At 39.5% G+C, this 12,684-nt stretch overlaps 1 protein-coding gene across 7 annotated transcripts in view; it reads left to right on the forward strand.

The window, feature by feature from the left end:
* Positions 1-12,684, forward strand: part of LOC131280545 (zinc finger protein 596-like) — a 112,169-nt gene that overhangs the window by 45,046 nt on the left and 54,439 nt on the right. For 2 of the 7 annotated variants that reach the window (XR_011650201.1, XR_011650200.1), the window contains 2 exons: positions 8,331-8,447; positions 8,729-12,522. The exons of the other annotated variants lie outside the window; for them this stretch is intronic. The gene's annotated coding sequence lies outside the window, so the exon portion shown is untranslated. Of the gene's footprint in view, positions 1-8,330; positions 8,448-8,728; positions 12,523-12,684 lie in introns of those variants that run through there. 7 annotated transcript variants of the gene reach the window in all.

Raw genomic sequence — 12,684 nt, forward strand, 5'->3', positions numbered from 1 at the left:
GGCCACAGTCTCAACATCTTTGATACAATTTCTTCCATTGCTAAAGTCACAATACTAGCAAATCCAGTCTAATCTATATTTTATTCCTTCATCCTGTGGACCCTGGGATGGTAATGTCCACTCCACCTCTAAAATGAGAAGGGGCTTAGATCCCACACGGCTGATGGATGCAATTCTCCTGCTTGCAGTTATAGACACTCTCAGTTCTCTGTAGTATTGGTTGACCATGTTCACCTCCCTGTTAGCCTACCTGGGTAAGTGAGATGGTCCATGGAATTGTGGGGAGGTTTTGGGGGGAGCAGGTAACACGGGAGAATGTCAATATGTTGTTGAAACTATAATGTTGAGGAGACTCTTTAGAAAATATAATAAGGAAGTGTTCCTTGTTTAAGGTGATTTACAGGGGAATCCTGGCACAGGGTTCGCCTGGGGCAGGCTTGTAGGGAGTGTGTGAGTGCTCATCTTGTCATAGTGTTTTATATCATTGGGTAGAGACCCATACAATGAGTGGGAAATTGTTGTACCCCCATCCTTGGGAGGCCTGCTCTTCTCAAACAGAGGGCACGGTGTCTCTTGAGACCATTGGTGGCTCCCTATTGGGAGGATATTCTAGTGGGTCAAGCCCTCAGCATTGGGTTTTTTTTTTTTTTTTAATTTTTAATTTTTAAAAAATATTACATTCAAAAAATATGAGGTCCCATTCAACCCCACCGCCCCCACCCCACCACTCCCCCCACAGCAACACTCTCTCCCATCATCATGACACATCCATTGCATTTAGTAAGTATATCTCTGGGCATTGCTGCACCTCATGGTCACCAACTCCAAAGAAGGGCCAATTGACATGGCAGTAAACTCCATCTGCCATGACCATAAAACCTTTGGGTCTCTGTAGCCCTCAGAAGTACCAATACCTGGGGTTGTATCTACTTTATCTGTCTCTGAGACTCTGCTCAGGTGTGCATAAGGGCAACCCCTCTGATAACCTCCAGACTCTTTTTCAGAGACTCATAGCCATATAAACTCATTTGTCCTTTCCATTTCCCCCTTGATTTAGGTCAAACAGCATTTTAAACTCCTGTTATTATATGTAGACAGGGATATTCTGCTGGTCCGCGTTGAGCCTTTAATTCAAGGTCATTTTCTAGTTGCATCATCAGCTGGTACTTGGTAGTGATCCCTCGGTGCCAGGGAGGCTCATCCCCAGGTGTCATGTCCCACGCTGGGGGGAATGCATTGCATTTACATGCTGAGTTTGGCTTCGAGACTGGCCACATTTGAGTAACATGAAGGCTGTCAGGAGAAAACTCCTAAGCACAGTGCTGCTCTAGGCCTTGTTCTTATTTCAGGCGTATAGACTCACAAGCATAGTCATTAGTATCAGGGGCTCACTGTTGGACCCTCATTCCTTCCTGGTCCTTACCGTTGCACCTGGGGGACTGCCACTGCTCCCCTAGGGACCACGACAGAGCACCCCTGGCCAGGAACCCAGTACCCCCCCCAGCTGTTGTTTTTAATTGTTGCCACTATGAGTATATCCAAACATTACCATGCACCCTGGACATATGCCCTGTATAACTTCCTGTCAACCATATATCACCTGTCAGTAACATCCTATACCAGTATTCCTCTGCTGCCATTGTTGAACCACTCTGTGATCTAAAACTTCCTGAAAAGTGAAGCCCAATATAATGTCTGGATCCCTTACTAGTAAAATGGAATATAGCAATGGGTTTAAAGGTTAGATATAGAATATGTATTGATTTGGAAAAATTCTACATCCTAACTTTTTCTTTTCTTTTTTCCTAATTATTGAGCTTCTCTTCACAAGAGCCCCAGATCACAGTAATTCATATATACAATAAACAGTACTCCCACACATCCACCATAAAACCTTTTCCCTTCCACAGCGATATTCTTATAACTTATTCATATCATATTTACTTAAACTGATGTACAGACTCTGAGACAATAGCTTTCAAACAAGGTGACATCTGTGCTTACATTGTGGTTCATACTTTAGGATATACAGTTTTCTAAATTTTTAGTTATCCTATGTTTTACATTATGGTTAACATTATTAGTCTGTCATCCCCTATATGTTTTTGGTGTAATATTACATGTTTTATATCCATCCTTGTGTACTCTCGCGAAACTCCTCTCTTACCCCCACATTTACCTTGGTTCCATCCATTCAACATCCATTTTCCCCTCCCCTTGGGGCCCACAGTGACAGCCAATCTCCATTTCCGAGGAGCCACGTCCAGAGATACTTGCAACAGTGTTCCGGGCCTGACTTGCTCAACTGCCCTAATGCCCTGGGAGCCATCCTTTCTCTCAAGAGATACAGTTCCCTCTTTTTTGATGGCATTAGTCCTCCCCAGGATATGGGTCCACCCCCACTCTCACTACTTGGGTCTCTATCCAATGGTATAACCCACCCTGGCAAAATGAGCATTCAGACATTCCCCAAGAGTCCGTCCCGTGTCACACCATCCCCCCTGAGCATCCTAAACAGGTAATCCTCTTAATTATATGTTGATACAGTTTTCTCAGCATTTTACTCTCAACCAACACCTGACACTCTCCTATGTTCGTATGTTGCTCCTCTGTCCCCCCAATTTTTGGGCACTGTTACCCATCCGCCCATCCCCAGCCCCCCTCAAACCTGCAAAGCCCCAACCAAAGGCAACCCCTTGCCCCCATTTATCTCTTCTTTGTGCTCATACTTACCGCCAGCTCACCATAGGTTCCACCCCTGCAGACGTCGGCTCGCATCCTTCCTCCACCCCCCAATTTCCTGTAAGCCTATCTTCCAGTCTCTAGCTCTCTGAGGCAGCTTGCTTATTTCATATCATTGAGGTCATGTAGTATTTGTCCTTCAATGCCTGGGTTGCTTCACTCAACATAAGGTTCTCAAGATTCATCCATGTTATCACGTGTCGTTTGTACTGTATTTGTTCTTAAAGCCGAGTAGTATTCCATTGTATGTATATACCACATTTTATTGAGCCACTTGTCTGTTGATGGGCATTTGGGTTGATTCCAACTTTTGGCGATAGTGAACAATGCTGCCATGAACATTGGTGTACATATATCGGTTTGTATCCTTGTTTTCAATTCTGCTGGGTTTATACCAAGCAGTGGTATGGCTGGGTCATATGGCAAATCTATGGTTAGTTTTTTGAGAAACAGCCAAACTGTCCTGCAGAATGGTTGGATCCTTCTGCATTCCCACCAGCAGTGGATGAGTGTTCCCATTTCTTCACATCCCTCCAGCATTTGTATTCTTCTGTTTTTTTTTATAGCTGCCAATCTTATGGGAGTAAGATGGTATCTCATTGTTGTTTTGATTTGCATTTCCCTGATAGCTAGAGATTTGGAGCATTTTTTCATGTGCTTTTTAGCCATTTGTATTTCTTCTTTGGAGAAGTGTCTGTTTAAATCTTTTTCCAATTTTTTAAAATGAGCTGTTTATCTTTTTGTTTTCAAGATATGTGAGTTCTTTATATATGCAAGTTATAAGTCTCTTATTAGATATATGGTTGCCAAATATTTTCTCCCATTGTGAGTTCCCTTTTTACTTTCTTGACAAACTCCTTTGAGGTGCAGAAGGCTTTAATTTTTAGGAAGTCCCATTTGTCTATAAGTTCTTTTGCTGCTTGTGCTTTTGGTGTGATATTCATGAAGCCATTTCCTATTACAGGGTCCTGTAGATGTTTCCCTACACTGCTTTCCAAGGTCTTTATGGTCTTGGCTCTTATATTTAGGTCTTTGATCCATCTTGAGTTGACCTTTGTAGAAGGTGTGAGATGTAATCCTCTTTCATTCTTCTACATATGGATATCCAGTTCTCCAGGCACCATTTGTTGAATAGGCATTCTCTTCCAGTTGAGAGGGGTTGGTGCCTTTATTGAATATTATATGGCTATATATATGAGGTTCTGTATCAGAACTTTCAATTCGATTCCATTGGTCTGTGTGTCTCTCCTTATGCAAATACCATGTTGTTTTCACTACTGTAGCGTTGTAGTATGTTTTGAAGTCAGGTAGTGTGATTCCTCCAATTTCATTTTTCTTTTTCAATATGTCTTTGGCTATTCAGGGCCTCTTTCCATTCCAAATAAATTTCATAGTTAGTTTTTCTAGTTCTTTAAAGAAGACTATGTTGATTTTTATTGGGATTGCATTGAATGTGTAGATCACTTTTGGTAGGAGAGACATCTTAATAATATTTAGTCTTCCTATCCATGAACAGGGAATATTCTTCCATTTATTTCGGTCTTCTTTGATTTCCTTGAACAGTCTTGTATAGTTCTCAGTGTATAAGTTTTTTCCATCTGTAGTTAAATTTATTACTAAATATTTGATTTTTTAATTTACTATTGTGAATGGTATTTGTTTCTTGATTTCCTCCTGGTCTTGCTCATTATTGGTGTACAGAAATGCTACTGATTTTTGCACATTGATCTTATAACCTGCGACTTTACTGAACACATTTATGAGTTCTAGAAGCTTTGTTGTAGATCTCTCAGGGTTTCTATGTATAGGATCATGTCATCTGCAAATAATGAAATTTTGACTTCTTCCTTTCCAATTTGAATGCCTTTTATATATTGTTCTTGCCTGAGTGCTCGAGCAAGTACTTCTAAGACAATGTTAAATAGAAGGGGAGGCGTGGGCATCCTTGTCTTGTTCCTGACTTTAGAGGGAAGGATTTTAGGATTTCTCCATTGTAAACAATGTTGCCTGTAGGTTTTTCATATATACTTTTTATCATGTTCAAAAAATTTCCTTGTATTCCAATCTTTTGGAGTGTTTTTATCAAGAAAGTGTGCTGTATTTTGTCAAATGCTTTTTCTGCATCTATAGACATAATCATGTGATTTTTTCCCTTCAATCTGTTTATATGGTATATTACATTGATTGATTTTCTTATGTTGAACCATCCTTGCATACCTGGAATGAATCCCACTTGGTCGTGGTCTTTAATTCATTTAATGTGTTGTTGAATATGATTAGCAAGTATTTTGTTGAGGATTTTTGCATCTAGGTTCATTAGAGAAATTGGTCTGTAATTTTACTTTCCTGTGGTGTCTTTGTTTGGCTTTGGTACTAGGGTAATATTGGCATCATAGAAGGAATTAGGCAATGTTCCTTCTGTTTCAATTTTTTGGAAGAGTTTCAGCAGGATTGGTGTTATTTCTTTCTGGAATGTTTTGTAGAATTCACCTGTGAAGCCATTTGGCCCTGGACTCTTCTTAGTTGGGAGGTTTTTAATGACGGATTCTATCTCTTTACTTGTGATTGGTTTGTTGAGATCATCAATTTCTTCTTTCATCAATATGGGCTGATTATGTGTTTCTAGGAATTTGTCCATTTCCTCTTACTTGTCATTTTTGTTGGAATATAGTTTTTCAAAGTATCCTGTTATGATAGTTTTTATTTCTTTGGGGTCCGTGGTGATATCTCCTTTCTCATTCTTATTTTGTGTATTTGCATCTTCTCTCTTTTTTTCTTTGTTAGTCTCGCTAAAGGTTTGTCAATTTTGTTGATCTTCTCAAAAAAACCAGCTCTTGGTCTTGTTTATCTTTTCAAGTGCTTTCTTATTTTCTATTTCATTTAGTTCTGCTCTTATCTTTGTTATTTCCTTCCTTCTTCTTCCTGTTGGATTACTTTTTTTTTTTTTTTTCTAATTCCTCCAAATGTGCAGTTAGTTCTTCAATTTTTGCTCTTTCTTCTTTTTTGATATATGAATTTATGGCTATAAATTTCCCTCCCAGTACTGCCTTTGCTGCATCCCATAAATTTTGGTATGTTTTGTTATCATTATCATTTGTTTCAAGGTAGTCGTTGATTTCTTTTGTAATTTCCTCTTTGACCCACTGTTTTTCTAAGAGTGTGCTGTTTAATTTCCAAATCTTGGTGTGAAATCTTGGCCTCTGACCCTTACAGATTTCCAGCTTGACTCCACTGTGGTCAGAGATATTATTTTGTATGATTTCGATCTTTCTGAATTCATTAAGCCTTTCTTTGTGGCCTAGCCTATGGTCTATCTTGAAGAATGATCCATGTGCACTTGAGAAAAATGTATATCCTGCTGTGTTTGGGTGTAATGATCTATATATGTCTATTAGATACAGCTCCTCTAATATACTGTTCAAATGTTTCATTTCTTTAGTGATTCTCTTTTGAGATGTTCTGTCCAGAGTTGATAGTGGCGTATTAAAATCCCCCACTATAATTGTAGATGCATCTATTCTTTCACTTAGTTTTTCCAGCGTTTCCCTCACGTATTTAGAGGCGCCCTTGTTAGGGGCATAAATGTTTATGATTGCTCGATCTTCTTGACAGATTGTCCCTTTCACTAAAATGTAGTATCCTTCTTTGTCTCTCACAATTGTTTCACATTTAAAGTCTATTTTGTCTGATATTAATATAGCTACTCCTGCCTTTTTTTGGTTATTGTTTGCTTGTATGATTGTTTTCCAACCATTCACTTTCAACCTCCATGAGTCTCCAGATTTAAGATGTGTCTCTTGTAGACAGCATATAAATGGGTCATATTTCCTTATCCAATGTCCCAGTCTGAATCTTTTGATAGGTGAGTTTAATCCATTGACATTCAGTGTTATTACTTTCAAGGAATTATTTGTGTTAGCTATATTTTGATTGGACTTGTGTTTGTCATATTTTGTTTGCTTTTCTTTCCCCTTCTCTTTTTGTCTTTTTTGTTGCTCTTACACTCTCCTCCAACTCTGCCTGTCCTGTTTTTTCCTTTCTTCCTGCAGAACTCCCTTTAGAATTTCTTGAAGGGGAGGTTTCTTGTTGGTATACTCTTTCAGTTTCTGTTTATCTGTGAATATTTTGAACTCTCCATCATTTTTGAATGCTAGCTTAGCTGGATAGAGTATTCTTGGTTGGAAATTTTTTTCCTTTAGTACCTTGACTATATCATACCACTGCTGTCTTGCCTCCATGGTTTCAGATGAGAAATCTGCACTTAATCTTATGGAGCTTCCCTTATATGTGATGGTTTTCTTTTCTCTTGCTGCTTTTAGAATTTTCTCTTTGTCTTGAGCATTGGGTAATTTGACAAGTATATGTCTTGGGGTGGGCCTGTTGGGGTTTATGATGTTTGGGGTGCGCTGTGCTTCTTGGATATGTACTTCTGTCTCTTTCAGTAGATTTGGGAAGTTTTCAGCCAGTATTTCCTGCAACACTCCTTCTGACCCCTTTCCCTTCTCTTCTCCTTCTGGTTTACCTATAATACGTATGTTTGAGCATTTTGCATTATCATTCAGGTCCCTAAATCCTAGCTAGATTTTTTCTATCTTTTTATTGACCAATTCTGTTATCTGTTTGATTCCCGATATACTGTCTTCCACATCACTAATTCTCTGCTCTGCCTCTTCTAGTCTGCTGATATTTGCTGCAAGTGTATTTTTGATTTCTTGAACTGTGGTTTTCATTCCCATCATATCTGTTATCTTTTTGCATATGTCTGCAATTTCCCCTCCAAGTGTTGTCTTCATGTTGTTAACCTCTTCCTTCATTAAATTTGTTGGTGATAAATGTTCTGAGATCTTTCATTACTTGTGTGAAGTTCTGCTCCCCTTCCTGATTTTTAGTTTGTTCATTGGATTCAGCCATGTTTTCCTGATTACTGGTGTGGTTTGTTGATTTTTGTTGCTGTCTGGTCATCATTTTATCTTGACGGGTTTAATCAGTTCCTTAGCTTCTTTGTCTAGTCTTTGGGATTAATTAGCTGTTGTTTTTGCATAAGTCAGTTTATTCTCTTTGTCACTTTGTTCTTCTTATTCTAATTTCTTATTGCTGGTTGAGTTCACTTTAAAGGAAAGTATTAGGGCCAGGGAAAGGCAATTGTGTAAGCAAGGAAAAAGTGTAAAGTAGTATTGGTGATAAATGTTAACAGAGCAACAATATGAGATCTGGGAGGATGGCTATTAGATTCATGTAAGTTGTGTAGAGTTATAGCAGTAGGTATAGTACCTATAATGAGGTAGTTGACTGAATATGGGAGGAATATGGTATGAATTAAAAAGCTAGTATTTTCATGAGAGAGGGAAAGAGAAAAGAAAGGTAATAGTTTCAAGAGTGGATAACAGAAAACAAAACAAAGGTATTATAAATTAAGAGTTAGATGATTTGTGGATCAAAGAAAGGGAGGTGGAATATAGGAGAGACAGTAGATGATGGAGGATATCAAGATGTAGGGGAAAGGGGATAGTATAGGTAGCCAAAATCAATTCACAGAGAAATGTAGTGGAGGATGAGGAAACCCAGCAAATGTGAGGTGTTCCCTGCAGCACCTTCCCACCAAATCGATGTCCAGATACCTCCTGCCCTGCAAAAATCCTGAAACAGCCTGGTCCCGGAGAACCTCCAACGATGCCCAGCTGCTGCTTTGCAGGAGAGACCATCAGGTAAGCTCACTCAGCCCCCATCTTTCCCTGCCCTCCTCCCTCAGCATTTTTGCAGTATCTATGAATCTGGGTTTGTTGATTTGATCTTCTCAAAGAACCAACTTTTGGTTTTGTTGAGATTCTCTATAGTTTTATGTTTTCTATTTCATTTATTTCTGCTCTTTACTATTTCTTTCCTTTGGATTGGTTTGATTTGGGAATAGTTTGCTGTTCTTTTTATATATCTCCCAGGGTTGCAGTTAGAATTCAGTTTTATGTCTTTTTTTTTTTTTTTTTTTTAGGAGATTCCGGGGATTAAACAGGAACTCATTCATTGGAAGCAGATGCTCAACCCCTCAACTATTTCCACTCCCCAATAAGAGTCATTTTTCCATTTGTTTGTTTTGTTTTGAGGAGGTACCAGGGATCAAACCCAAGACCTACTATATGGGAAACAAATGCTCAATCACTTGAGTTACATCCACTCCCCTCTTTCATCTCTTTTCTTTGTCCATCAGAAAAAATTTATTGGAAAATGATGGGAAAGAACAGAGCTTGCTAAGAAATGGGAGAGAAGGATGGAAATATGCACCAAGATTTGGTGTGGGCTCCTTCAGGCAGAGAGAGCAATCTGGTTTGTGTGATTACCCTTATTAATCTATTAATTACCACTCCCCCTGCTAATTCCAAGGGTAGAGACATCAGCTGTCATTGGCTACACCACCAAAGGTGGGGAATAATGGTAAGGAATGTTTGGAATATCTGGGGCCAAGGGGAGGTCCCAAAAAGGGAAACTAGGACCTCAAGTTTAAGGTCAAGATCTTGGTGGTGTCTTGTGGGCATGTTGTCTGTTGGCCATGTTACCTGTGGCTCATATTCTCATTTCCCTGTACTAAACTGCCTCAACTCCCCACTCAGAGAGTTCATGTGCTTATTCTTAATCAAGTGCTGGGGGAGATGGTCATTATTCTGCAGTTACTTCCTGCTTGTTTAGGGCAATAGACCCTGTCTGAAAGGGCATAAACCTCTCTGGCTATTCTACTGAGAGTGAGGGAAGACAGGTCTAGCAACCTGTTTGGAACAAGAGGAAATGACTAATAAGCATTGATTCTGTACAAAATAAAATTAGTTCGAATTTTGAAGATACATTGTCCCACAAGAAGGATAGAGGATGGTGATGAGCAGATCCAAAAAGGGTTCAGCCATTATTGTTCCACAAAAGAAAGTCCATGTGCCTTCAGAGACTGCATCCTCCCAAAGTTGATGGAAAACAGCATTCTTCCTTGTGTTCTTTCATTCTGTTAATTAATTCTAGTGAGAGATTGGGGTAGACCTGCTTGGTTTGGGTATAAACTGCCAACCCCAGTTCCTACAGGAGTGGTTATGCATAGAACAGCTGGGAGAGGTAAGAAGAGAGGCATTGCCCTAGTCATAAAGTCACAAAGATAGCATAGGCAATAACAAGATATGCATATGGTAAGCAAAATAAAGACAGTACTTAAAAGAGCCATTTTTGTTTTGTTTTGTTTTATAGGCCCTTTCATTAATTAGAAAATGAATTAAATATACCAGGACTTTTAATATGTTCATTTTCCCTCTGCATATGATCTAGAATACAAGAGATATAGGTATAGTACTTAATACTAATTGATATACTCATTAATGCACAAGTTTTTCTTTGAGCTGCAGTTATTAATCTAAGCTCCATATTTGCAATACCATAAATATTATCTCTCCTTGGGAGCAGACCATAAAGTGTAAGGGTAAGGCCACATTGGGAAAATAGGAATAGAACTACATTGGGAGGTGGGAATTGCAAGTGCCTTCAAATAGATAAATAACTTAAGATGGTCTGTAAAGAGAGTGCTAATAAATAACTTAGGACAGTCTGTAAAGAGAGTGCCAATAAATAACAGGACAGCCTGTAAGGAGAGTGCCAATAAGTAATATGGGACTGCTTACAAGAAGAAGCCTTTCAAAAAGAAAAAAAACATAGATATGTTATCTTCAGCTAACTGCAGTGTTCCACTTCTGTGTCTGCTTGCTTGCTCACTTATTAGTAAATGTCCCCCTTCCTAAAGCTATAAAACCACCCTTCCCTGAGACTCGGGACTGCTCTCCCCTCTGCGTAGGGTGAAACAGTCGCCACGTGGCTAATAAAGCTCTCAATTTGAATTTTATTCAAAGTCTGAGTCTGGTCAGTATCGCTGGTCTATAACAAAAGCCAATTGTGTTTAAGGTCTATTTACATTACTGTGGTAATCACTGCTCCACTTGATATGCTCTTCCCACAGCCAACATGCTATAGAACCATTGACCTCAGAGAGAAGCTGATGTCTAGGCACCTAAATTTGTTGTTGAATTTATTCTGATGGCCAATTTCTCTCTAGTCTTTTTTTCACACATCTTTTATATATGTTTCCACTCATTTTTAAAAAGATTTATTTTTATTTTTCTCCCCTTCCCCTCACTGCCTGTTGTCTGCTGTCTGTGTCCATTCGCTGTGTGTTCTTCTGTATGTATTCGCTTGGATTTTTGTCAGCAGCACTGGGAATCTGTGTCTCTTTTTGTTGTGTCATCTTGCTGTGTCAGCTCTCCGTGTGTGTGGTGCCACACCTGGGCAGACTGTGCTTTTTTCACATGTGGTGGTTCTCCTTATGGGGTGCACTCCTTGCACATAGGGCTCCCCTATGCGGGGGACACCCCTGTCTGGCAGGGCACTCCTTGCATGCATCAGCACTGCTTGTGAGCCAGCTCACCACATGAGTCAGGAGGCCCTAGGTTTGAACGCTAGACCTCCCATGTGATAGGCAGACTCTTTATAAGTTAAGTCAAATCCACTTTCCTCAACTCATTTTAAGTCTTTAAAACTGCCCAACTTAAGGTATCAAAATCATGCCAGGGAGTCACCAGTGTTTTGCAGATTTTCTTCCAGAGTTAAGGTACAGAGAGACCCAAAAGCAGTTTTGTCCATGTAACTTTCAGACTGGCTAGTGGATGGCACTCATCAGTTTACCTTTTCAATGAGGAATTTTGTTGGAGATTTGGACCCGAAGGGTATTGGGAATGAAAGAAAGAGAAAAGGGAGAAGGAAACAAAGAGCGAGAGAAAAAGAACAAGAGAGCTGGGATCAGGGGGTCTGTGAGTAAAAACTCCTCAGACAACTTTATTGTTTACCCGGGGCTCTCTATATACTCCAGTGTACATGACAATAAGCAGAAACACGTAGCCTACATGCCAATAAGCAGTAACACATAGCATACGTGACATCAAGCAGCATTACCCATAGTCTAAGGAATTTAAAAAATTCTCAAGGTACAAAGGCTAAGTGTTCTATTCACTACAAAAGGTATGTGCTCATCTTTTCTTTCAGCCTTTAACAACTTCATCCCATTTGCTGGGAACTCTTAATTACTGCATAGGTTGCAAGTGTAGTCATGGAGACAGCACTAGAATGGAGACAGCACATCTTTCCTTGAGAGGCCACTGTGCCTCAGTTTCCAACAGAGTTCCACTCTCCATTTTCCTTTATTTTGATCTGGCCAGAGCTGAAATTCAAAGCAGGCTCTTCTTGGTGAATTCACTGAAGAGAAGCCTCCTGATTCTCCCTTCCTTTTCCCTTGTAACAGCTTACAGGGAGGAAGATGTCTATTCCCCTCTCGGCTGAAGTGAGACTGGGGTTTTACCCCAGCCTACTACATTTGGAGTGTAGAAGGGAAGACCCAGCCACTGTGTGGTTTGGTAACTCACATTTGTTGTTTTGTGTTGTTCATCTCTCTGACCCTCAACCTCTTGGAGTTTTGTAGCACTGCCCTGATCTGCTGAGCTCCAAAGCAGGTCCCTTGAAAAAGTTTTGACTCTTTCTACATTGTTATTTTGAGAGAGTTGAGCCCTGCCTGCCTGCTCAGATACCATATTCCCAGAATGCTTCATTTCATTTTTAATCCCAGTCTTCCTCCAGAGAATTCAAACTTTGTCCATAGAGAACTAGTACATGTGTTTCCCTTTTTTATCTCCTGGACTTTGAATGTTTCCTGTTACAAAGAATGAACACTAAAGTATTTATTGGATTAGTTAATAAAATATTCTTTCAATCATCCTTCTCAGTGGCCTTATCTCTTCATTTTCCATCATCATAAGAGGATTTTAAATTAATTACCTTGTAAATCAAATCAAGATGGATAGAATGCATCTCTTTGAATGAAACCCTAAGTGCTGTATCTACAGTCTATGCATTCAAGGTTTTCTTCCTGGAATG

This window comes from Dasypus novemcinctus, chromosome 12 (genome assembly GCF_030445035.2).
Source record: "Dasypus novemcinctus isolate mDasNov1 chromosome 12, mDasNov1.1.hap2, whole genome shotgun sequence".
NCBI classification, from domain to species: domain Eukaryota; kingdom Metazoa; phylum Chordata; class Mammalia; order Cingulata; family Dasypodidae; genus Dasypus; species Dasypus novemcinctus.